The sequence below is a fragment of the Lissotriton vulgaris genome, chromosome 4_1 (assembly GCF_964263255.1).
Source record: "Lissotriton vulgaris chromosome 4_1, aLisVul1.2, whole genome shotgun sequence".
NCBI classification, from domain to species: Eukaryota; Metazoa; Chordata; class Amphibia; order Caudata; family Salamandridae; genus Lissotriton; species Lissotriton vulgaris.
Genome location: NC_141691.1, coordinates 210,331,079 through 210,358,065, shown reverse-complemented (window position 1 = coordinate 210,358,065; position 26,987 = coordinate 210,331,079).

The window sequence follows — 26,987 nt, the reverse complement described above, 5'->3', positions numbered from 1 at the left end:
TCAATAATGAAAAACGAAAATGGCTGTAATTCACTATTGGAACATGCTACGCAGATCAGAGCATGTCCTTCCTAATACTTACAATGCACCCTGTCCTTGGCCTACCATGGGGGTGTCTAATATGAAGCAAAGGGAAGGTTTAGGGACTGGCAAATGGGTGCACTTGGCCGAATCGACATGGCAGTGCTAGACTGCACACAGACCTTGCAATGGCAGGCATGAGACACACTTTGTCAAACACGTTTCCCCTTTTGGTACCCTACCTCTTTGACTTTTGGGTCCCTCTCTTGTATTAGAGATGAGACACACTTTACCAGCTGCTTCTGTGGGTGGCACAACCAGTGCTGCAAGCCTACCAGCGGCATTTGATTTGCAAGCCCTGGGGACACATGGTGCACTATAAAAGGGGCTAACAGAGAAATCAAATAACCCAATCATGGAATAACCAATTAGTACATTGATTTAACATAGGGAGCACTTGCACTGTGGCACTGATTAGCAGTGGCGCAGTGCCCAAAGCAAAAAATCCAGCAAAAAATATCACAACAGAGGAGGCAATCCATCAAAAATGGAAGGGAGACTCATGCCAATGAGGCCAGGTCTAACAGTGCCCTACTTAACCCCAGTGTTTTGAGCCCTGTTTTTTATTGTTAGAACCCTGTAATGAGGCTTACACTGCACACATATCAACATATAAAAGTAGACTTTTTGTAGATGGCAAAGGCCCTTTTTCCAGCCATGTGTCACAGCAGTGTTTTTAAACTGCAGCGAAGCCAGAGTCCCTTAGTGTTCCTGATTGACATATATTTTTTGGCATATATGTGGATAGTGTACATATATGATATTAAGCTTTCGACTATAGATGCACTGTCTGTGCAGGTTATAATGATTTTAAAGAACAGTTACACAGTTAAATAGGCCAATTACGTGAACCAATTTAATCAATACAGTTTTAGGGCCAGAGCACACACGCTGTGGCACAGAATATCAATACTAATACCATTAAAACAGGGTCATGAAAAGGGTGAAAGGTTCAGGGTAGGTGTACAGAAAAGGCAAATGTGCTGCAATATGTAAAATGTTCCTGTTCAAAATTGTATTTTTGTCTTATCAAAAAGATTCAGGAGCATCACCTAAGCAGAGGAAAGGTTTACAGAAGTCCAACAATGGAGAACAATTAAGAGTTGCCAGGGATTGAAACCACTCCCACTTGCTTGCCCTTTACCAACACAGGTATCATGTGTCGTAAAGACAATATGGGAACAAAAAGGAAGCACGGTACAAGAAGACTTGTTTGCTTTTTGTATTTTTCACTACTTTTGTAACCACTAAATCCTGAACAGAATATAGAATGTTGTTGAGTAGCAGTATAGACTTGCATAATACCCAGCTGGGCATTAACTTTTAAAAGATGTTTGCCTAGGCTTGCACTAGCTTTGAAATAACTTTTTTTTAGTTTTGCTGGGCGTCTAAACTTTAGCAGGTGATGTCTTTTACTTCTTATATCCATTCAATTAAGATGAACTATTGCAGATAACTGCAACACCTCTGAGAGCAATTCCTGCCTTGTTTGCTCCTCAGCAATACCCCAACATTTTTAAGTCCAGTAGTCCAATGAACAGTCTCATCTGGAGTGTTTGAGTAATTGAGAAACGTGTTGAACATATTTGAACAGATACAGTGAGTTAGCACCACCTATAGACCTTTGAAGGAATTTGAAACAGCAGTGCTCTTGCAAGAAGTAGACAAAGTGGAAGTTTAGGTAAATTTAACATATCAATCAGCTCTAACTAATAGAGAGATGTGCCCACTTCTCTCGTATCTAATAAGAAAGGTTTGAAATTAATTGATTCAGCAAATTATTCCAAAGAACTCTTGTTAGAAATTGTGTTTCTGGTTAGCAGAGATATGCACTGTGTCCAAATAGGAACCACAATCCTTGTCAGGGTAAGTCAGATACACACCATTAATTAACATGTGCTCACCCTCTGGTAGCTTGGCACAAAGCGCTCAGGCTTAACTTAAGAGGCAATGTGTAAAACATTTGTGCAGCACTTCAAATAGTAATACAGTGAAAACACCACAAAAAGACTCATTCTAGTTTAGAAAAAGGCCGGATACAAGAGCTGAACAAACTACCTTGGTCCACGTCGCAACAGCGAGATCCGGAGTGCAGCTGAGCGATGCATCAGTGTCGATCTCCCAGTCGAAGTGATGTGTCGATTTTCTTCACACAATGGTGGTGGTCGCAAAGATGATGCACTGAACCAAGAGGTATTGGTTCTGTAAATGATGAGCTGGGTTTCTCCACACAGTCAAGAGGATGGATTGATCTTCCGACCGGGCAGCGATGGTGATGCATTGGTTCTGATTCATCTTTTTTTACGACGATATGCGGGTCTGAGTGTGACGCCCCAATTCTGCTCCTGCAACAGCGATGATCCACCGGTTCTGCTACAGACAGACAAGAGATGAGTAGGTTCGACTGGAGAAAGCAACTGGGTCCACTTCCAATGAACCTGGCACAGGAGCAGGGAGTTAGACTTTGATATCCCTGAGTCTCAGAAACAGGAGGCAAGCAAACAAGCCCTTTGAGATCACTGTGGGTTTAAGCAGAGTCTAATTCTTCCTCAGCTGGGTCAGAGGATAGCAGAGCAGCACAGCAGAAAATCAGTTCTTCCAGGGCAGCAGTCCAGCAGAGTGGCAGTCCTTTCAGCAGCACAGCAGTCCTTCTTCCTGACAAAGTTTCTTTACAGGCCAAAAAGAGTCTGATTTGGTGTGGTAAGAGATCCAGTTCTTTCTTCCTACCCCTGGCTTCAGACGCACTAAAGGGGGGTAAACAACTCTTTGTGTGGGGACAGGACACTGCTTATTCAGGTGTAAATGTCAGTTCCACCCTCCCATCCTTCCCAGGATGAGCCATTAGGCTGCAGATGGTGTAACAGACACACCTAACCTTTGTTTGTGTGTGGCTGTCTAGAGTTAATGCAAAAAGTGAAGATGTTGCCCACCCCAGCTTAGTATTGGAGACAGGCTGCAGGTACACAGAGCTTCAAGAGCAGATAAATTACGCTTTCTAAAAGTGAATTTACTAAAAAAGTAATGTTAAATCCAACGTTACAAGTAAAGAGGCGTTATCATTACCATTCCACAGATATAATACAGGACAGAGCTACTCCTTTTCAATCAGGAATGGAAGGTTAAAAGTGTACCAATGAATTCCAAATGTTAACCTAGTATAGGAATATGCCTCGCAGTATTGAAAAATGAATCGGGGTATTTTTCAATACAGGGACATGCATACATAAAAAAGTCCTATCCTTTGGGTACACAGCCCTTTCCCTCTGGGCTACCTAGGGTCTACGTTAGTGGTGACATATATGCAAAGAAAGGGGAGTTTAAGGCTTGGCAAGAGGTTTTAAATACCAAGGGGCAGATTTATGTTAACTGGTGCATCCCCAGGGATGCGCCAGTTAACATGCGCCACAGTGCGCCACAGCTCCGCCAGCCATGGTGCGCCGCATTTATAAAGCGGCGCACCATGGTGCAAAAATGGCACAGATGCGTGACGCATCTGTGCCGGAAATGTGGCGCATTGCTGGAGTTGCGTCGCAAGCGCGACGCAGCTCCAGCAAGGCTCGGGGGTGCCCCATTTTAACAATGCTGCGTCAAGACCTACGCCTGCTTCAAGCAGGCGCAGGCTTTTGACGCAGCATTGGCTTAAAAGTGACTGAGTGAAATCTCATAGATTTCACTCAGCCACTTTTGCGAGGCGCACCTGCCCCGGAACGCCCACCCTGCGCCGGAACGCCCACAAGCGGCGCAGGGCTTTACAACGTGACGCATCTGTCTAGATGCGTCACGTTGTAAATCGTTCGTAGGGATGCACCACGTTTACGCCACCTTGCGTGACGCAACAGCGGCGTAAACGTGGCGCAAGGGCCTCATAAATCTGCCCCCAAGTCGGCATGGCAGTGTAAACTGCACACACAGGTGCTGCAGAGGCAGGCTTGAGACATGTTTAAAAGGCTACATGTGTGGGTGGCAAAATTTGTGCTGCAGGCCCACTAGTAACATTTAATTTACAGGTACTGGCAAGTGTAGTGCACTTTATGAGGGACTTATAAGTACATTAAATATGTCAACTGGGTATGAGGCAATGTTACCTTGTTTAGAGGAGAGGCCACATGCATGTTAACACTGGTCAGCAGTGGTAAAATGCTAAAGTCCTAAAGCCAGCAAAAACAAGGTCATAAAAAGCAGAGGAAGAAAGCAAAACATTTGTGGTGACCCTTCAGAGTGGGTCATTTTCCTACAACTCTCTTTTTCTTTTTCTAGATACAGCATGTATTTCTGTTTTTTCTGCATTTAATTTATATTCTGGAAAAGGGTGGCATTGGCTTAGTAAATAGAAATTTCTGACAGCCACATTATACAGAGTAAAGTGTAATGCTGATAGAAGGCATTGGTGGCAATTTAATCCTAAAAACAAAATTCTACCAATAGGGTCCAATTCCCACCAGAAAGCAGAGGGGAATGTATAGAAATGCTACACTGCACTGAGAAAGAATTATGACAAATCTTCACTTACCAAAGGACCTGACATCTAAGAGGCTGCCACAGGAGACCTCATACTAGAAGTATAAAATACATCTCTATGTTTGCTTGGTCTGTATTGCCTCTGCAAAACAAAACCGCATGTTGTTCAGAAGAGGCTATCTTGTCCAGAAGCAGAGTGAGGTGAGGGGGCATGAGCAAGATTGGCCAATATGATGTACACCTGGTGCTATCTTTCCCCAGTCCCCAGTCTTGACCGACATATGCCATTGTCCTGCTTGCCCTTGGAGAGCAATTTGTGCTTATGGAAGCTGTAATTTGCCCCTTTTAAACTCCAGAGGTAGCCTGTATGTACCAGCAGCTAACCTGCTAAAACCCCTCACAGTGATCCAGGGGTAGCCTGTATGGACCAGCAGCTATCCTGATAAAAGCACTTGCAGCACCCAGAGGTAGACTCTATGGACCAGCAGCTAACCTGCTAAAAACCCTCGCAGCCCTCCAGAGGTAGCCTACATGGACCATCAGCAAACCTGTAAAACCCCTCGCAGCCCTCCAGAAGTAGTCTGTATGGACCAGCAGCTAACCTGCTAAAACCCTCCAATAGTAGACTCCAACCTCCTCCTCCAGTCCCATGTTTTAACTTTGTCATTTACTGCAGTGTTCTGTTCTCTGAATCTTCTTCCTGGAGCAGCAAGTTTAGTACTTTTCCAGTGTAGCAGCTCTACTCATAATCTTTCTGTCGAAATTAATTTGTTGCTTCTGTTATAGTATTGAACTCATTTTGAACAGTTCTTTTGCCGCCTGCTCTGTACCAAATAGTTTCTCAGCTCTTTCGACGCTCCTCTCCAGAGGTAAACCTTACCTATTGCGAAATAACTTGCTCCCTCTCCTTGTGAATCTTTTAAAGGAACATGCGGCCATGTTAATTTTAACTTATAGACCAAAAATATATAAATGATATATTCATTTTTATACATTGCCCTACATTTTGTTCCTTTTTTTCGCCTGGCTATTGCTCCCAAGCACACATTTATGCATGTTTTGTTTTCTAAAATAAAAAAATATTCTGTTTAAGCATTTGCTTCAGCAATGTGCTCTTGAAAGAAAAGCACTGATTCAATCTCAAATGCCGGCAACTTTATTACTGCGTTTTAACAGCAGCTGTGAGGCTAACACATACTTATGATCTTGCTGGACCTTTGATGTAGAGACCTTGAAATCTTAGCAACTGGACTTACATTTAAATTGCAGTGTTTGCTGCTGCGTCGGCCAGGACGCGTGGGAAACACCTGAAGTTAATGCCATACGTGGCCGAACCCACAGTGACTAAGCAAAGCAATGGAGCCAGCGCAGAAAACGGTTACATCCCATCAGTGACATTTAAAGGGCCTACGGCTACAATGGGAGATTTGCTTCAATTAAATGTGTGGGGTACAATGAGTCTTGATTCAACATGGCAAGGCTGCAATTTGCATAAAATAAAAATCGGTGATTCATGCTTATGCCCAATGTGCACTGAGACAGAATACATAGCAATGCAAGCACTCTTTTTATGTAGTCACACTCGGGAACTACTAATATCAAAGTTCTTCACTGGCAGTCCCTTCCCTTCCCTTCCCTTCCCTTCCCTTCCGTTCCCTTCCCTTCCCTTCCCTTCCCTTCCCTTCCCATCCCTTCCCTTCCCTTCCCTTCCCTTCCCTTCGCTTCGCTTCGCTTCCCTTCCCTTCCCTTCCCTTCCCCCTTTAGATATCATACATTTTAGGGCTGTTCCTTTGCTATTCCTATCCGGGAATCACACTTCCGTTTCCCATTTTTTAGGTCGAGCATTCAGACCTCTTGTATATACTTTAGTATATAATTAAATATTAGTATATACTTATATGTGTATGTATACTTATATGCCACAGAAGATTCTTGGGTTGAAAGAATCGGAGGAACACAGCGGGGATAACAGAAGAAACTTTATCAACACATGAGCAATGGCATGACGCGTTTCGGTCTGTGCCTTCATCAGATGCCTGCTCCAACACAGCTCTCCCGCCAAAGCACTCACATTTATGTTCCCAATTGTTCCACCATAGATGGCTTTTCAGGTGGGCAGAGTCAAAGTCCCAAACGATACTGCAGCCGCGTTAGCAGACCACAAGTACCAGCATGCACCTCTCAAGGCTTGCAGGTAAGTTACTTCTCCTCAGTCCAAGTGTCCTCGCAAGGGGCCTGAAATGACAACCGAACGTGGGTTGTAGTGTTTAGGCAGAACTGTGTTGGTGAAACAATTTTCCTCCAGAGTCCCCAAAACGGCACAATCGCATGGCTCACCTGGAAACGCCGATGCAATAATCCCGGTTCCTCCATGCAGTCACGGACTGCAATGGGCAGCAGTCGACTTGCTGAAAGTGGATGCGGTGGGATCAGAGCTAACCAATACCTTGGATGAACAAACAAACGCCGAAGCAGTCCTTGATGCTCTGTCCTCTTGGTGAGGCGGGTAACCTCCAGCACGCCCAGGACTAGCTCTCACTTAATGCCACAGAAGATTCTTGGGTTGAAAGAATCGGAGGAACACAGCGGGGATAACGGAAAAAACTTTATTAACACATGAGCAATGGCATGACGCGTTTCGGTCTGTGCCTTCATCAGATACCTGCTCCAACACAGCTCTCCCGCCAAAGCACTCACATTTATGTTCCAATGGTTCCCCCATAGGTGGCTTTTCAGGTGGGCAGACTCAAAGTCCCAAACCATACTGCAGCCGCGTTGGCAGACCACAAGTACCAGCATGCATCTCTCACGGCTTGCAGGTTAAGTTAATTCTCCTCAGTCCAAGTGTCCTTGCAAGGGCACTGAAATGACATCCCAACGTGGGTTGTAGTGTTTAGGCAGAACTGTGTTGGTGAATCAATTTTCCTTCCGAGTCCCCAAAACGCCACAACCGCAAGGCTCCACTTGTAGTTAGACCTGGAAACGCAGATGCAATAATCCCGGTTCCTCCGTGCAGTCACGGACTGCAATGGGCAGCGGTAGACTTGCTGAAAGTGGATGCGGTGGGATCAGAGCTTACCAATACCTTGGATGAACAAACAAACGCCGAAGCAGTCCTTGATGCTCTGTCCTCTTGGTGAGGCGGGTAACCTCCAGCACGCCCAGGACTAGCGCGCACTTAATACCACAGAAGATCCTTGGGTTGAAAGAATCGGAAGAATACAGAGGGGATAACGGAAGAAACTTTATTAGCACATGAGCAATGGCATGGCACGTTTCGGTCTGTGTGTATACTTATATGTGTGTGTACTTTGTGGGCTCTGGTAATCAGCCTTAGGACTTGTCTGGTTCCGCTTAAGGACTTTTTTGTCTGTTCAACTGCATCTATTTAACTGTCTTAATAAAAAAAAGACCAGTAGACAACACCCGAGCGCTAGGGAGTACACCTTTTACTCACACACACGCAACTCCTACAGCAGGATAGACTATATACTGATGTCCAGCTCACACACACACCTTATAGACCACACTGAAATAACGCTGATAACCATATCAGACAACGCACACATCACACTGTCACTGAGCGGAAGACACAATGAGAAACCAACGAGCAGATGGAGATTGAACAGCGACATCCTGCAGAACCCCAGCAATGTGAAAGAAGTCGAAGACACCATTCGAGAGTACCTGGACCACAACGACAATGATGAGGTGGAGAAGAGCACTATCTGGGACACCCTAAAAGGGACATTGAGAGGGAAACTGATAAACATCAAGGCCAGAATGAACCGCGGCAGGAACAAGAAAATCAAGGACCTAGAAGAAGAGATTACCCTTCTGGAAAAGGGCCACTGCGCGAACCTGACAGACAGGAACACCCTAATGGCCCTAACCAAAAGGAAATACGAACTAAACAAGATCCTAAGCGAGAGGGCAGATACGTGGATAAACAAATTCAGGGCCATAAACCTATGCGCAGCCAACAAGGCGGGGAAACAACTGGCGTCTTACCTGAAGGGAAAACAGAGGCAGCACACAATCGCGGCCATAACGGACAAATCAAACAAATCACAAACAACAAACAAGGGTATCCTAGAGGTCTTCAGGCAATTTTACCAAGAACTATACTGCGCTGACAAAAACCTAGACGCCGATGGAGGCTCAAGCCTACTCAGCAAGACCAACTTGCCAGCACTCACAGCGGCTCAAAGGGACACCCTTGAGGAAGACATAATGGATGAGGAAATCGACGCAGCAATCACCCAACACAAACCCAACAAAGCTCCCGGACCGGATGGGTACACGGCAGCCTTTTACAAGACATTCATCGACCAACTGAGACCCATCATGGCTGTAACCTTCACGCAATGCATTCACAGGGGCAGAATGACAGACTCCATGGCCAAAGCCAACATCATTGTGATACCCAAAGAAGGGAAAGATCCGCAATTCCCACAAATCTACAGACCTATATCCTTAATCAATGTAGATTGCAAAATATACGCGAAAATCCTGGCAAACAGACTGAACAGGGTCCTACCACTACTCATCCACAACTCACAAGTGGGCTACATCAAGAACAGACTTTCCCAGGACAACACGCGACTACTATGCCATTTCATCAACCACACAACACACAGCGAGGACCAGGCAGTAATAATAGCTCTGGATGCTGAGAAAGCCTTCGACAGAGCCTTCGACAGATTATCATAGCCCTTCCTCAACGCATGCATGGAGAAATTTGGACTAGGTACAAAATACAGAACAATGGTAATGGCCCTCTACAACAAACCAAGAGCAAAGGTGGTGGTAAACGGGTGCACATTGGAGACACTAACGCTGGAAAGAGGCACAAGGCAGGGCTGCCCCCTATCACCCGGTCTCTTCCTCCTGGCACTAGAACCAATACTAGCCAGAATAAGAAACCACAACAACATAACCGGCATCAAAATCAAAAACAAGACGGTGAAACTCGCTGCCTACGCAGACGATATCCTCATCACCACCACGGAGCCCACCTCATCAATCACAGCCCTAATGGAGACCATAGGGGAATACGCAGCAGCCTCGGGATACAAGCTCAATAAGGACAAGTCGGAGTGTAAGCCAATGAACGTGCACACCACTAAAGAAGTACTGGGTCAGTCAGGCTTAGCCTGGCAAAACAAACCGCTCAAATACCTAGGCCTACTCTTCGGCAGGGACCTAAAGACAACACTGGAATACAACAAAGAGGCCATCCTGAAAAAGATAAAGGAGAGACTGGACACCTGGTCGCCCAAATACATAAGCTTGTGGGGCAGGATTGAAACGATCAAGATGATGGTTACACCAGCTATCAACTACACTCTCAGCATGCTGCCCCTGGCAATGACAGACAACTTCCACAAGAGACTCGATAAACTAATCAACGGCTTCATCTGGAGAGACAAAAGACCGAGAATAAGTCTACAAAAGCTGAGGCTAACAAAAAATTTGGGAGGCCTCAACCTAATGAACTTCAAAAACTTCCAGATGGCTTGCGTGGCGAAACAGGGCACCTTTTGACTGACCAGCTTGCAGGAGAACGAACCAGAGTGGCTGAAGGTGGAAAAGAACATCTTGGGGGGGGCTCAACCCCATAGCGCTACTCACAGCGAACAAACACCCTCACCGATTCAACCCAATCCTCAGACACACCAAAGAGGCACTAATGAAAATAGACAAACGAATGGAACAGAAACTGAAGGGATCAACCTGGGAGTCGATCTGGCTAAACACAAAAATAACGTACCAGGGTAAGACACTAAGCAGTGAAACGTGGATGGGAAAAGGCATAACCACACCCAACCAACTGGAAACCGAAAACTCGCCAATCACATTCCAAACCCTGCAACAACTACACGACCTCCCGGCAAAGGAACTATACACATTCCTGGAAATCAAAACCGCCACTACAAAGGCAAACCTAAGCAAAATCCCGCCAACCATCATCAAATACATGGAATCCCTCAACGCGTCTGGCCACCACACAGCAAAAATTTACAAGCTTCTCAACCCTAAAACATCCTCGCTAAACAAGAAAGTAACAAACACATGGGAATCACTCTTTGGAAGGCAGCTAAACGAGGAAGAAAAGGGCAAACTGTGGCGGTCGGCAACAAACAAGGTCACGCCACAACTGGCACTAACTAAGTTCTAGCTCCTCCACAGAGCATACTGGACCCCGGCGAGACTCCACAAAGTAGGCATAAAGGACACAGGTATCTGCTGGAACTGTGATAAAGAAGAAGGGACCCTGTAACACCTCACCTTCGAATGCCACAACGTCAAGAAGTTCTGGGCGAAAGTAAACAACTTTATCAACGACATCACCAACAAGAATATAAAGCTAACCTTCGTGAGCCTTGCCACAGGTTACATGACGGACTGCCTGGCCAGCAAAGAGGAGAGAGACCTGGTAGACATCCTACTAACGGCAGCACTAAAAATCATCCTAACAAACTGGAAGAACACAGCCAAAGCAAACTTCAAAACCTGGATAAACTGGGTCACTTTCCTCAGAGGCGCAGACAACATCACCAGCAAGTTCACAAAGGAGCACAATGCCAAAGATGGAATGTGGGAGCTCCTCGACACATACCTGGAGTCACAAAGGACTTAACGACAGACCCCCGCCCCCCTCTTTCTCTTTCTTTCTCTCTTCTTTCTGCATTATAATGTACTGTATGTAACTTCTGATATGAAACTTATATTTTAATAAAAACATTTGAAATAAAAAAAAGACCAGTAGAGGTCAGTAAAATAGCGGAATTACTTTCTGCTGATGGATTTTATTTTTTTTAGTTTTTCTGGCAACTGCCTCTATTTAACTTTCTTGATAGAAAACGACAAGCAGATGTCAGCAAAATATCAGAATCACTTTAGCATTCTCTAGATTTCAGTCCATAGAAATTGTCTTCCACGAGCACCCGTAGACAATGAGGGGCATATTATCAAGGACAGGCGATACATTATCGCCGCTTTTATCGGCAGGAAACTGCCGATAAAGCGGCGATAATGGCCTTGATAATATGCTCTATGAATTCCAATCGAAACCCATGTTAGATGTGAACACATCTAACATGGGCTTCGATTGGAATTCATAGAGCATATTATCAAGGCCTTTATCGCCGCTCTATCAGCAGTTTCCTGCCGATAAAAGCGGCAAAAATGTATCGCCTGTCCTTGATAATATGCCCCTATGTTTTTTCAAATCTTGTACTTTCAGTGATATGACCACCGAAGATCATGATTTTATATTTAAAACAGAGCTAAGGACTATACCATTTCCCGCTGAAAGGCAATATTTCTCTCCATGCGTTCCCATACCTGGCATGTCACGCAGCCTGGTGCTTACTTTCCACCATGTTAAAGAACAGTAGATGTTTCCGCACCCAGGCTAGTGTGCTGCATAGCTAAATACATATAAGGTCCTAAAGGCGAGACCGATTGCATTGCAAATGCTTGTAGTACTACGTGCCCACTCCTGCGAACTATAGCTAACCTGCGATTCTCACGGCGGAAAATTGGCCATATACTATTCAGTATGATTTTCCCGGTGAAAAGAACTATCTGTAGGCCAAAAAAACTGCTGTTCCGGATTCGGTGAAACAGAAGCTGGTAAATGACGCCCTCAGGCCCAAGCCGAACTTGGGTACACAAAAATAACTCAGGCCCTGAGTCAGATCACGTTACAGGAAGGGTTATATCGTAATCACTAAAAATCTGCTTTTATTTCCTAAGAGAATGAATTTGTACATATTAGCCTACCACCTAAATTCACATAGAACAAGGCATTGATTTCAACCATGGTTTTCAAAAAGCCTTTCTCTTTTTTTTAACTCGTTTAATTAAGAATATATAATAGGTCTGTGCAATGGGCCAGTATAATCTTTTGGCCTTCTTTTACCTCGCAGAGATGCTTGCTTTAGCATTCACATAGTTTGTTTTTTCTCGCGAGTTTTTTTGGTTAGTACATGTATCTCCTTCTAAGCATTTCCTATGGGAGTGCATTTCTTGCAAAACTTTTCCTAGTGACTACTCCGAATCCATGCTTAGACTGCACCTCAAGATAATTTTACATTTCCCATTAAGCTTTTCTTGATAAGTAACTCAGCATAAGTAACACATGCTTAAAAATGCTTATCAAGTTCCGGAGATTCATGACTCGGCCCCCCTCAAACTGAACTTGTGGTACTTTGCATTGTTTTCATGGTTTTTGCAGGCTTCGCGCATATACAAAGATAAAAATGATGCATGAAGTCCAACCCAGATGTACAGGTAGTTCCCAAATTATTTTTTTGTTTAGAAAAGTTAGTCTAAAGAGAGAAAGTGGATGAAAAAGGCAGTCCAACTTTCCACTGTAATTAACAGTTCATTGAGATCTAAGACAGTATAATGAACTACCAGGCCGACTTCGATCCCATGTTATGCGGTGGAGGAGGGATACTTCCAGGTTCGCTAATTTATCATAGGATGGGGCTGGCGTTTTTCAAGGATGAGGCACTAAATCACAAGAATCCTGCGTGTCACGAAGCAGGAAGTCGGCTGGCAGTACAAGCCTGTGCGATCTCATTGCATTTAATGGGAAAATAGAATTCTCGTTCCAAAATATTGTTTCTGTTGAGATCAATAGAGGAGGGCTCACCCTGTGTGCTTGGAATACCAATGCGATTTTTAAGTAAGGACCACGCTCTACTATTGTGCATTTCCTTAGGCACGTTTTAGTCAGTTGGTATGTATATGAACAGCAATTAATGAGTGTTGTTACTGCAGAACGATTAAAGCATGCAACATTGTTTATTAATAATATGCCAAGATAAGTTCCTATCAACAAAAATATACTAACTGAAACATAGGATAACATATATGACAAAGTGTGCTCCTATCAAAGGGAAAACGTGTTAATATTTAATAAATATTATCTATTAGAACAGAGTTGTACCTAAGAATAGTGAAGCAGGTTCAGTGGCACATGTGCCATGGGGTCTGGAGGGCCCTCTTTTTCACAATTAAAGCACTATTTCAGTAACGGGATGGAGGGCATTTCTGTTGATGCATGTGGGCAACTCTTGTCCTTCCTATGGCACTGCATTAGCAAACTTACTTAATTGTCCATGTATAAAAATGCATTGAATCCATAGAAACAAGTAACCAAAAATCCAAGTCATTCTGGACAGTCACTGGAGTCTGTTTGTTTCTTCCATCTTGGGGTCTACTGTCTCCTTCTCTCTCAGTGATGCATGATGTTCTTGAATGCTGTATTAACATGATGAACAGCCTAGGCAGTGCCGGACTGGGAAAGCAAACCGGCCCTGGCAATTGAGTCGGACCGGCCACGGAGGGTGGGGTGGATGGCGTTGGGTGGAAAACACTGCAGCTGCTTTTGTTACAAGGGGCTGATATTGCAGCTAGCCCCAGGTAACAAAACGCCCCCCAGGGGTCCAAAAACAGCCCCCACCGCGGTGGCCCACAGAGAAAACGCCCTGTGCCCTCTAGGGCCAGTCTGGCCCTGAGCCTAGGGGCCGATGGTGCAGGACGATATGCTGGGGTATTTTGTAACAACGTGTGGTAAGCTCTGATCAGAAATATCTAAAATGTAACCATTCCAAGGCCACCAACACATTTTTGCAGCACTGATTTCGTCCTAAAGAGACTACTAGCAGGTTTCCAATAAAACAAGTAAAGGCACTCTACTGAGTAAAATTCTAATTTGATATCTAGTTTTGTATAAATCTGATCTGTTTTTTTATTTAATGGAGAGCAAAATTTCCTCTGGGATTTAAATTGGAATTGTTGGTTCTTACCCTCTTTATTCCCTCAGGCAGATGGATCTGCATGCAACTCGCCAGTCCAAATCTTAACCAGATTTACTTTTTTAGAATGTTTAATGCAGCAAAGTTGTAAGCAAACAGAAACCTCAGCTACAGCTACAGACTCACTGGGTGCTTATTCTCAAACTGCATTTTTTTGTACATTTAGTAGTAAGATAGCACCACTGAAAATCAATTTCTCTAATCTACATGCAGTTGTTTTGCACTCACCTATCTTTTCTGTGTAGAGATCTCCGCCCGGTTGTGGAGCTTTCCACACACGAACACCTACATTTTAGTAGTAAATCTGGGCGGGACAGGGGAGTGCATGGACAATGAGAAATACCTACTACAAAGTGGGAGGGGGTAAGAGTGTGTGGAGAGATTTAGGGAGGATTAAGGAGGCGTTTAGGGAGGGACAAGCACCCATCCACAATGGATTCATCCCTGTGCTATTCACAAACTGCACTACTAATCTAATCAAGAGATTTGTAAAAGTGCATGGATACCTAGAGGCTTCCCAGCACTAACTTAAACTAGAAGACCTTAGAATTGACCCTCCTGAATGCTAAAGAAAGATAGCCATATGACAAATAGCCATGTCATAAGGGATTTTCTAAAAGATAACTCAGTTTCTATTTGGCACAGTCTGAGTGGCAATGAGCTCCATAGTTTGGGTACTAAATACTTAAAGGAGTGACCTCTCCATTTAGAGCTGTGAATTGTTAGAAGTTGTTACAAAGAGTGAAGTTGTGAATCTCATACTTCCAGGATTGTAAGGCTCATAGAGCATGTAGTATTTGGGGTCCATTCCTGTGGAAGGTCCTATGTGTGATGCAGAGACATTTAAACTGCACTCACTGCTCTATGGGGAATCAATGAAGGTCAGCCAAGGCCCTGTTTGTGGACAGGTGCCTTGGACTTTTGAGAAGGAGATGGGCTGCCGCATTGTGGATGATCTGTAGCCTTCTTTTGCAAAAATAACAGTTGATGGGCAGAATGCAGAACAATGTCATACATTCACCCCAGTACAGAGATCTGGGCCTAAATCCATCGTTTTTTTGCTCACCAAACCACCCCAGTTCAGACATGGGCATATGCAAATCAGCCTTGACCCTGTGCCTCATGGGAACAGTCCAGCCTGAACTGCAAAGCCATGTCTTCCCAGGGCCGGAATCAAGCATTCTAGGACCGGTTTCTGGCTATCAGACATCTTCAGACAGGATAGCTTGACTACGGTGGCGTAGAGAACATGGGACACACGTCTGAGCTATCAGTCCCACTCGGGGTGAAAAATGCAAAAAAAACAGTTGATGGACAGAATGCAGAACAATGTTATGTTATGTTATGTTAAATAGGTCTTTTATAGCGCACGGCTACTCCAAAGGAGTGTCCCGGCGCTTTGTATTACATGACCTAGAAGGGAACAAACAAACATAACAACATGGAAAGAGGATGGCTCAGCAGAATTCAAAAACAGAGCAGGAGATCCCTAGCCGGCAAAGAGCCATGTTTTTAGGCCCTTACTGAACGCGAGGAGATTAGATGTAGAGCGTAAAGTCAAAGGTAGGGAGTTCCACAGCTGCGGAGCTAACAGCCTGAATGAACGTCCTCCTATACGGGCTTTTTTTATACGGGGCACCACAGCCAGAAAGAGGGACTCCGATCTCAAGGATCGTGTCGGATGGTAAAAGGCCAGCCTCCTTTGCAGATATTGAGCTCCCGAGGCATGCAAAGCCTTATGGGCCAATGTCATGGCCTTGAAAACTATCCGCTTTCGGATAGGTAGCCAATGTAGCGATTGTAATAGGCTAGAGGCACAGGCCCTCCTGTGGAGGCCGAAAATGGCTCGTGCAGCCGCGTTCTGGGCCACCTGCAGGCGTTGTAGAAGGTACTCCGGCAGGCCAAGATATAGGATGTTCAAATAATCCAATCTTGATCCGATTAAGGCCTGGACCGTCGTCCTCCTATGCTCCTCAGAGAGTAAAGGGAAGAACTTTCGGAGCATCCTGGGGATGCCGAAGCATGTTCCTGTAAGAGCCAGAACCTGGGATTTAAGCGTCAGCCCATTGTCGATTTTATTTCCCAAGTTCTTGGCTGACTGGGACGAATGAGCTGGGGGGAACATGTCAGCGGGCCACCACCCATGCCAATCCGGATCAGATGGACATCCAAAGAAGAGTATCTCCGATTTATCTGAGTTGCACTTGAGGCTGTTTAGCTGGAACCATTTAAAAACAGCCCCAAGGCACTCACGGATACCCTCTCCATCGAAATCCTCTCCCTTCCGGCATGTAAAGAGAAGCTGGGTGTCATCGGCATAGGATACGATCTGGGCCCCGAAAGACTCCACCAGTGTCGCCAATGGGGTCATGAAGATGTTAAATAGAGTCGGGCTCAACACGGAGCCCTGGGGAACTCCGACTCCCAGTGGCGACATCTCGGCGGAGCCAGGAGAGGCCCAGACCGTTTGTCGGCGGTCGGCTAAGAATGAACGAAACCAACTGAACACCGTCCCCCTCAGACCGATATCATGGAGTCTTGCGAGGAGACCCTCAAGGGGGACGGTGTCAAAGGCCGCCAACAGGTCAAGCATGACCAGCATAGCCCTGCCTCCTGAATCCAGCGCCTCCTTGATGGCCTCCGATACCTCCAATAGCGCTGTCTCGGTGCTTAAATTGGGGCGGAAGCCAGATTGAGAGGCATGCAATAACTCGTGGGACTCCAAAAAATTGGAGAGCACGCCATGTACATGCTTCTCAAGGATCTTAGCCAATGCCGGAAGCAGCGAAATGGGCCTGTAATTGGCGGGGGCTTCTGGGGCAGGGCTTGGTTTCTTAAGAAGAGGGATGACCATGGCCTGCTTCCATGTCTGCGGAATTACCCCCTGGCTCAAAGAGAAGTTCAAAAGTGGGTTGGCCAGAGGATTGATGATAGCTGCCATTTTAGCTAGGAATTTGGCCGGGCAAGGATCAAGGGGCCAGCCAGATTTGAGATTCGTCATGAGTGTCAGCGACGAAGGTATCGAGAGTGATGGGAAATCCGCCAGGACTGGACCTGATGAGATGGAATGGACTGGCCCCTTCAGGAAGCTCAAAGAACTATCCACCGGCCTAGTAGGAAAGGAGTCCTGTATCAACCTGATTTTAGTGGTGAAAAAGTTAGCAAGAGTGGCAGCCCATGTCTCAGAGGGGGCAGCCTGAGCTGAGTTAGGGCGCAAGGACGTAAATTCCCTAACAATCGAGAAGATCTCCTTACAGGAGTTGGCCGCATTCTCGATTCTCCTAGCAAAATAGCATTTTTTTTCCTGGAGAACTTCCCGATGGTAGGCTTTGATCATGGATCTATAGGTAAGCCTTGCCTCTGCGCCGTACTGAGACCGCCACGCCCTTTCGGCAACTTTACATTGCCTACCGGAGTGCGCCAGCACATCGGTGAACCAAGGGGCCGAGACCCGTTTCAAGGTGGTCCGAGGGGGAATGACAGGGGCTAGATCGTTCAACCTATCTACAAACCAGGTCTGCAGGGTTTCAAGATCTTTATCCAGATCACCGGTAAAGGAGACGGGATGGTCCTGTAGGGCCTGGGCAAGCATCTCCGGGGTCACCCGATGATACGCCCTTGAAGCAGTTCCCTGATGCCTCATGGCAGTGGTTGCTGGTTTCTTTGTGCCTAGCATATAAAAGTAGGCTAGCCGATGGTCGGACCATAAAACCGGCAACACTGCTGTCACCTCGACCGGGGATGTGGAGAAGACCTGATCTAGAGTGTGGCCTTTATCGTGGGTCGGTCCAGAAAGATAGGGGACCAGGCCCAGAGGGGCCGTGATATCCATCAATTTGGAAGTATCCGTGTCAGAGCTATCTTCCATATGGAAATTAAAATCTCCGGCCAATACACAGTGCTCCGCTCTTAGGGTCAGCGTTGAAAGTAATAACTGGAGTTCCTCAAAGAAGGATCCTGCCGGGCCTGGAGGCCTATAGACTACGAGCCCCTTTAGAGATTGTTGGGATGACAGGGATATGGAGAAAGCAAGGGATTCGGCGCCCGTGATGGCCTCCGTGTGGATGATAGAACACGTAAAGGCTTTTTGTACAACGAGAGCCACACCCCCCCCCCCCCCCTCTTCCAATCGCTCTGTCTTGCCTGAAGATGTTATATTCAGGGGGGATCGCAGTAACAATGTCGGGGTGTGATGACTCACCTAGCCATGTCTCAGTCAACATCAGGGATGCAGGTTTTTCGGTAGACAGGAGATCAAAGATTTCCTGGGCATGTCTGTGGACGGATCTGGTGTTAAGAAGTAGGCAAAGATGCTTAATGTTCCCCACCTCCCTGCTGGATATAGGAGGCGGGACACTGGCGAGGTACCAACTACAACCCGGACATTTGCGCTTGCCCTTATAGCGACCAGGGAATACCACATGACAGGCACAAGAAGGTTTTTGGAATGAGCGAAGCTCCAGGGACGAGTAGCGTCTCATATTAGCGCTCAGGCAGGTATATGTGGGAAGAGAGCCAGTCTGCCACGCCGTACGCCTCCGGGACGCTGATGGGCGCAGACGGGCAGGACTCTGGCACGACTCCGGCGCAGGTCCGGCGCGTCCGCTGAACGCGTCCGCTGCGCGGAGGGAAAGTACGTACTTTTTATAGCGCTGCTAGAGCGCGTGAACGGCCTATCCTACACCCAATATGGCCACCAAAGTCAGATCCCAGCCCTCAGCGTCAATGCTCGGCCGAGGGCGGTCCGAAGGTCGAGGAGGGGTGAAGGAACAGCATAGCGCCAAAGCGCGCTAGGAAGTCTCTAAGCTCTGACGCTTATTAGTCAAGCGCAGAGCTCAACAAGCACAACGTTAAAAAGTCGAACACAAAATGTAAAAGGTGCAAGGAAAGAAAGAGGCCTCCCGGCTTCCGCCTCAGGAGGGAAAAGGTCGTAATAGATGGTAATCCCTGAGCAAGTATTCAGTTTCCCTTTTTATAACGCTGCTAGAGCGCGTGAACGGACTGTCCTACACCCAATATGGCCGCCAAAGTCAGATCCCAGCCCTCGGCGTCAATGCTCAGCCGAGGGCGGTCTGAAGGTCGAGGAGGGGGGAAGGAACAGCAAAGCGCCAAAGCGCGCTAGGAAGTCTCTAAGCTCTGACGCTTATTAGTCAAGCGCAGAGCTCAACAAGCACAACGTTAAAAAGTCGAACACACAATGTAAAAGGTGCAAGGAAAGAAAGAGACATCCCGGCCTTCGCCTCAGGAGGGAAAAGGTCGTAATAGATGGTACTCCACACAATCCACTCAAGCAGATGAGGAACAGGTGCCTTCTACAGCGGGGGAGGCCCCAGACCCCAGAGAGCAGACACCAAGAGACCCAGTATAGCTGATATGTAGTGTAGACCTTGAGGTACCCAGACCTCAATGTCATAGATTCACCCCAGTACAGAGATCTGGGCCTAAATCCTTTGTTTTTTGCTCACCACACCACCCCAGTTCAGACTTGCCCATATGCAAATCAGCCTTGACCCTGTGCCTCATGTGAACAGTCCAGCCCGAACTGCCATGCCATGTCTTCCCTGGACCAGAATCAAGCATCCTAGGACTGGTTTCTGGCTATCAGACGTCTTCAGCCAGAATAGCTTGACTCCAGTGGCGTGGAGAGCACGGGACTCCTGTCTGAGCATACCAGTCATACTCGGGGTGACAAATACAAAAATACCAGTTGATGAACAGAATGCAGAACAATGTCATTCATTCACCTCAGTAAAGAGATCTGGTCCTAAATCCATCGTTTTTTTGCTCACCACAACACCCCAGTTCAGACATGGCCATATGGAAATCAGCCTTGACCCTGTGCCTCATGGGAACAGTCTAGCCCGAACTGCCAAACCATGTCTTCCCTGGACCAGCTATCCTGGCTGATGGCGGCTGATAGCCAGAAACCGGTCCTAGGATGCTTGATTCCGGTCCAGGGAAGACATGGCTTGGCAGTACGGGCTGGACTGTTCCCTTGAGGCACAGGGTCAAGACTGATTTGCATATGGCCAGGTCTGAACTGGGGTGGTGTGGTGAGAAAAATAATGGTGGATTAAACCCAGATCTGTGACTGGGGGTGAATGTTTTGCCAATATGCAACATTCCGTCCATCACCTTGTTTGTTTTGCTATTCGCCCTATGTGGGAAGGGTATGCCCAGACATGGGTCCCGTGCTCACTACGCCACTGGAGTCAAGATATCCTGGCTGATGATGGCTGATAGCCAGAAACCGGTCCTAGGATGCCTGATTCCGGTCCACGGAAGACATGGCTTGGCAGTTCGGGCTGGACTGTTCCCATGAGGCACAATGTCAAAACTGATTTGCATATGGCCATGTCTGAACTGGGGTGGCGTGGTCAGCAAAATAACGATGGATTAAACCCAGATCTGTGAGTGGGGTGAACGTTTTGCCAATATGCAACTTTCCGTACACTTTACCTTGTGTGTTTTGCTGTTCACCCTATGTGGGAAGGGTAAGCCCAGACGTGGGTCCCGTGCTCCCTATGCCACTGGAGTCAAGCTATCCTGGCTGATGACCGCTGATAGCCAGTAACCGGTCCTGGGATGCTTGATTCCGGTCCAGGTAAGACATGGCTTGGCAGTTCGGGCTGGACTGTTCCCATGAGGTACAGGGTCAAGGCTCATTTGCATATGGCCATGTCAGAACTGGGATGGCGTGGTGAGTAAAATAACGATGGATTAAATCCAGATCTGTGACTGGGGGTGAATGTTTTGCCAATATGCAACATTCCGTCCATCACCTTGTTTGTTTTGCTGTTCGCCCTATGTGGGAAGGGTATGCCAAGACGTGGGTCCCGTGCTCACTACACCACTGGAGTCAAGCTAACCTGGCTGATGACGGCTGATATCCAGAAACCTGTCCTAGGGGGCTTTATTCCAGTCCAGGGAAGACATGGCTTGGCAGTTCGGGCTGGACTGTTCCATGAAGCACAGGTTCAAGACTGATTTGCATATGGCCGTGTCTGAACTGGGTTGGCGTGGTGAGAAAAATAACGATGGATTAAACCCAGATCTGTGACTGTCGTGAATGTTTTGCCAATATGCAACATTCAGTCCATCACCTTGTGTGTTTTGCTGTACACCCTGTGTGGGAAGGGTATGCCCAGATATGGGTCCCGTGCTCACTATGCCACTGGAGTCAAGCTATCCTGGCTGATGATGGATGATAGCCAGAAACCGGTCGTAGGATGCTTGATTCCGGTCCAGGGTAGATATGGCTTGGCAGTTCGGGCTGGACTGTTCCCATGAGGTACAGGGTCAAGACTCATTTGCATATGGCCATGTCTGAACTGGGATGGCGTGGTGAGTAAAATAACGATGGAATAAATCCAGATCTGTGACAGGGGGTGAATGTTTTGCCAATATGCAACTTTCGTCCATAGCCTTGTGTGTTTTGCAGTTCACCCTATGTGGGAAGGGTATGCCCAGACGTGGGTCCCGTACACACTATGCCACTGGAGTCAAAATTTCCTGGCTGATGACGGCTGATAGCCAGAAACTGGTCCTTGGATGCTTGATTCCGGTCCAGGGAAGACATGGCTTGACAGTTCGGGCTGGACGGTTCCCATGAAGCACAGGGTCAAGACTGATTTGCATATGGCCATGTCTGAACTGGGGTGGCGTGGTGAGCAAAATAACAATGGACTAAACCCAGATCTGTGAGTGGGGGTGAATGTTTTGCTAATATGCAACATTCCATCCATTAAATTGTGTGTTTTGCTGTTCACCCTATTTGGAAAGGGTATGCCCAGACGTAGGCTCCGTGTTCACTATGCCACTGGAGTCAAGCTATCTTGGCTGATGATGGCTGATAGTCAGAAACTGGCCCTAGGATGCTTGATTCCAATTCAGGGAAGACATGGCTTGACAGTTCGGGCTGGACTGTTCCCATGAAGCACAGGGTCAAGACTGATTTGTATATGTTAATGGCTGAACTGGGGTGGCGTGGTGAGAAAAATAACGATGGACTAAACCCAGATCTGTGACTGGGGGTGAATGTTTTGCTAATATGAAACATTCCATCCAGTAAATTGTGTGTTTTGCTGTTCACCCTATTTGGAAAGAGTATGCTAAGACATGGGTCCCGTACTCACTATGCCACTGGAGTCAAGCTATCCTGGCTGATGACGGCTGATAGCCAGAAACTGGTCCTAGGATGCTTGATTCCGGTCCAGGGGAGACGTGGCTTGGTAGTTCGGGCTGGACTGTTCCCATGAAGCACAGGGTCAAGACTGATTTGCATATGGCCATGTCTGAACTGGGATGGCGTGGTGAGCAAAATACCTATGGATTAAACCCAGATCTGTGTCTTGGGGTGAATGTTTTGCTAATATGCAACATTTCGTCCATCACCTTGTGTGTTTTGCTGTTCACACTATGTGGGAAGGGGATGCCCAGGCGTGGGTCCCGTGCTCACTACGCCACTGGAGTCAAGCTAGTCTGGCTGATGACGGCTGATAGCCAGTAACTGGTCCTTGGACGCTTGATTCCGGTCCAGGGAAGACATGGCTTGTCAGTTCGTGCTGGATTGTTCCCATGAAGCACAGGGTCAAGACTGATTTGTATATGGTAATGGCTGAACTGGGGATGCGTGGTGAGAAAAATAATGATGGACTAAACCCAGATCTGTGACTGGGGGTGAATGTTTTGCTAATATGAAACATTCCATCCAGTAAATTGTGTGTTTTGCTGTTCACCATATTTGGAAAGGGTATGCTAAGACATGAGTCCCGTACTCACTATGCCACTGGAGTCAAGCTATTCTGGCTGATGACGGCTGATAGCCAGAAACTGGTCCTAGGATGCTTGATTCCGGTCCAGGGGAGACATGGCTTGGTAGTTCGCGCTTGACTGTTCCCATGAAGCACAGGGTCTGGACTGATTTGCATATGGCCATGTCTGAACTTGGGTGGCGTGGTGAGCAAAATAACGATGGATTAAACCCAGATCTGTGTCTCGCGGTGAATGTTTTGCTAATATGCAACATTCCATCCATCACCTTGTGTGTTTTGCTGTTCACCCTATGTGAGAAGGGTATGCCCAGACGGATATATGACGTTAGCACGCATACTTTTACCGCGCATACCATTACCACGCAATTTTTACAACGCAGGACCCTTTACAACGAATGCCTTTACAACGCATTACACTACAACGCAGATACTATTACAACGCATACCATTACAACGTAAGTATAGGTAAGTATATAATATTTTTAAATAATGTAATTAATAATTATTTAAATATTTTAATTAATTATATTAATTTTTATTTAAGAATTTGTAAATATATATGTTAAAAATACCCCTATACCCCAAAACCCAAACCTAGCCCTGAACCCTAAAAATACCCCTGTACCCCAAAACCCAAACCCAGCCCTGAACCCTAAAAATACCCCTGTACCCCAAAACCCAAACCCAGCCCTGAACCCTAAAAATACCCCTGTACCCCAAAACCCAAACCCAGCCCTGAACCCTAAAAATACCCCTGTACCCCAAAACCCAAACCCAGCCTTGAACGCTAAAAATACCCCTGTACCCCAAAACCCAAACCCAGCCCTGAACCCTAAAAATACCCCTGTACCCCAAAACCCATACCCAGCCCTGAACCCTAAAAATACCCCTGTACTCCAAAACCCAAACCCAGCCCTGAACCCTAAAAATACCCCTGTACCCCAAAACCCAAACCCAGCCCTGAACCCTAAAAATACCCCTGTACCCCAAAACCAAAACCTAGCCCTGAACCCTAAAATACCCCTGTACCCTAAAACCCAAACCTAAACCCTATATATAAAATTACTATAATTAATGTATTTAATTTATTTTAAATATTTTGATAATTTAAAAAAAGGTTAAATTAAATGATATGCTTACCTATACGTTGTAATGGCATGCGTTGTAATAGTATCTGCGTTGTAATGTCTTGCGTTGTAAAGGTATGTGTTGTAAACGATCCTGCGTTGTGATGGTATGCGTTGTTACAGTATGCGTGGTAAAAGATGCGTGGTAACAGTTACATACCTGCCCAGACAATAGTCCTCTTATCACTACACCACTGGAGGCAAGCTATACTGGCTGATGACGGCTGATAGCAAGAAACTGGTCCCAGGATGCTTGATTCCGGTCCAGGGAAGACATGGCTTGGCAGTTCGGGCTGCACTCTTCCCATGAAGCACAGGGTCAAGACTGATTTGCATATGGCCATGTCCGAACTAGGGTGGTTTGGTGAGCAAAATAACAAAGGACTAAACCCAGATATGTGACTGGGGGTGAATTTTTCGCTAATATGCAACATTCCATCTGTAGGAAGGTGGATTCCTGACTATGCTTACCCCAGATTTTTTGCCTAGTGTTTAGCTGGTTTTCGACTTAGTTGGCCTGAGATCCTGCTAATCAGGGTCCCAGGCTATCTGCTCTCTCTGTAAAATGGACTCCATGTACCCTAAGTACATCTCCAATTGGACTTTGGGTCACCTTATCAGCCCCTGTACAGTGTACTATAGGTACCCAGGGCATAGGTGTCTCCAAGGCCTACCAGGGGCTGCAGCATATCTTTTGCCACCCCTGGCAGGCTATCCAAATTGACACAACTGGCTGATCACTCAGCTGGGGCAAGGTCGTGTAATCACCCCTTGCTTGGATATAGTATACCTATATCTAAACCTATATCTGGACACATATATACCTATAAGTCACTCCTATGGCAGGCCTTAACAATCCTGGAGGCTGAGTGCTTGGTTTTATGTGAGATGGTGCTCTAGCATGAGCTGATCCTGTCTGCAGCTGTCGGGACCAACTCCCTTAGCTGTTCTGGGATATTGCCATACCATATACTCTTAAGTGCATTAACATCCTCGCGGTTACTTGCTAACTTTGGTTTGGCTTTATCAAAACATGTTGTGCAAGGTGTCATATGCTTTGGAATACTACCCCCTCGCCAGTCCTGGCGACGGGGGTAGCATTCCACCCTTCTAGAGGGAGAACACATGTTACTTTGCTTAAACGCGGTTAAATCTAACCAAAGCCTTAGCATCACAAAATGGATGCTGCTGCCACAGACATGAGTCTGGCCTCCTGCTGCTGACCGAAACTCCAGCAGGGGAGGCCTGGACAATAGATATCCTGTCATAGGGAGGTGTTACTCCACCCCAGACAGGAGATAGTGGATTGTAGCAGGGAGGGTTGAATGAAACCAGACACTGCCTGGGGAGCACAAGGCTTCCCATGCATAGTCCAGTTCAAAGCGGTGCTCCGACACTCCAGTCCCAGCTCTGGCACGAAACTGGACAAAGGGAAAGGGGTGTAACCACCCCTTTCCTGGGTTCCACCCATAGGAGGGACCTAGCATGTAATCCAGCCCCTTGATTTGGATTAAAGGTAGGAGCTGTGCCCAGGAGCATTAGATTATCCTGAACGAAACTTTGATAAAGAACTCTGTACCCTTCGACATCCCACTCGACGTGGGAGACTGAAGAATCTCCCTTGTGGTCAAGTAGTGACCACCCTGTGCAAACAGGCACCATCCAGCGCCCAACGGTTTGCTTTGCTGCAGTTCCCGCCAGAACTAGAGCGACAGAGATCAACAAGACTCAGCTTCCCTGACTTACAACAGCCCGATCCACAGTCCCAGCAAATCTGAGACCCGTGGAGGCGACGTGAAGCGTGGAGCCAGCCATCTTGGAAAGACTGCAAAGTGCTGACCATGCAGCTTCTGAGGCACCGTTGAAGCTGTGCATTAGGGTTTGAGAAGCCCCAGCCCCGACCAGCTTGTGCACTGAAGATCTTCCCTCCACACTCATCGAGTGCTGCGTAGGACCCTTTTGCATTTTCCTGCTCAACGCGTTGGTCCGGTCGCTTGCCCGTTGGCTAGTGGCCCCAGAACCAATGAACCTTGAAATTTACACTGCTAGTCTGGTTGCTCCAGACTGGCCCTCGCTTCCCTGAAAAGGAGCCACCACTCTGTCCTTGCTGGTCCGATTAAGAAGCGATCTTTGAGTCCTGTGTGGGTTGCATTTGCCAAGGCCTGTTAACTCCGATCCAGAAGCCGACACCGCTGACAGCGAGAACCTTTGTGGGACAGCTCGTGCTCCACTCCTGGTCATCCTCGATGCCCCAGAGTCAACGTGGCAGCGGAGACAAGCTTCATGGCAACCACCTGATTGCGCCCAACATTGCCTGGTTCCTTTCTGGTTCCATCCTGGTCACTGGCTAGTGACCCAGACTCTGTCCCCTCTGCTTTCAGGTACTCTACATCTTCGATTCACCCTTGCATCCAACCGGACTCTTCTCTCCTGGCCGCCTGCAGCTTCCTAATCTCCAGGCTCCATAGATCACCACGACGAAACCCGACACACTTTGGCACCTATGCACCCGCTTCCTGTGGGTGAGGTAACGAACTAACACTGGTGCTCCTGTAGTGGTTTACACCACTAGTGTCCTAGTTTAAAGTGGGGTAATTCTATTCTTGTCGGAAGACTTACAAAACAGTAACTCTTTAACTTTTACGCGCCATTGACTTTGCATTGGTGCATGCTTGTGCTTTAGGCACTGCACCTGTGTCCCGCGGGCCTCT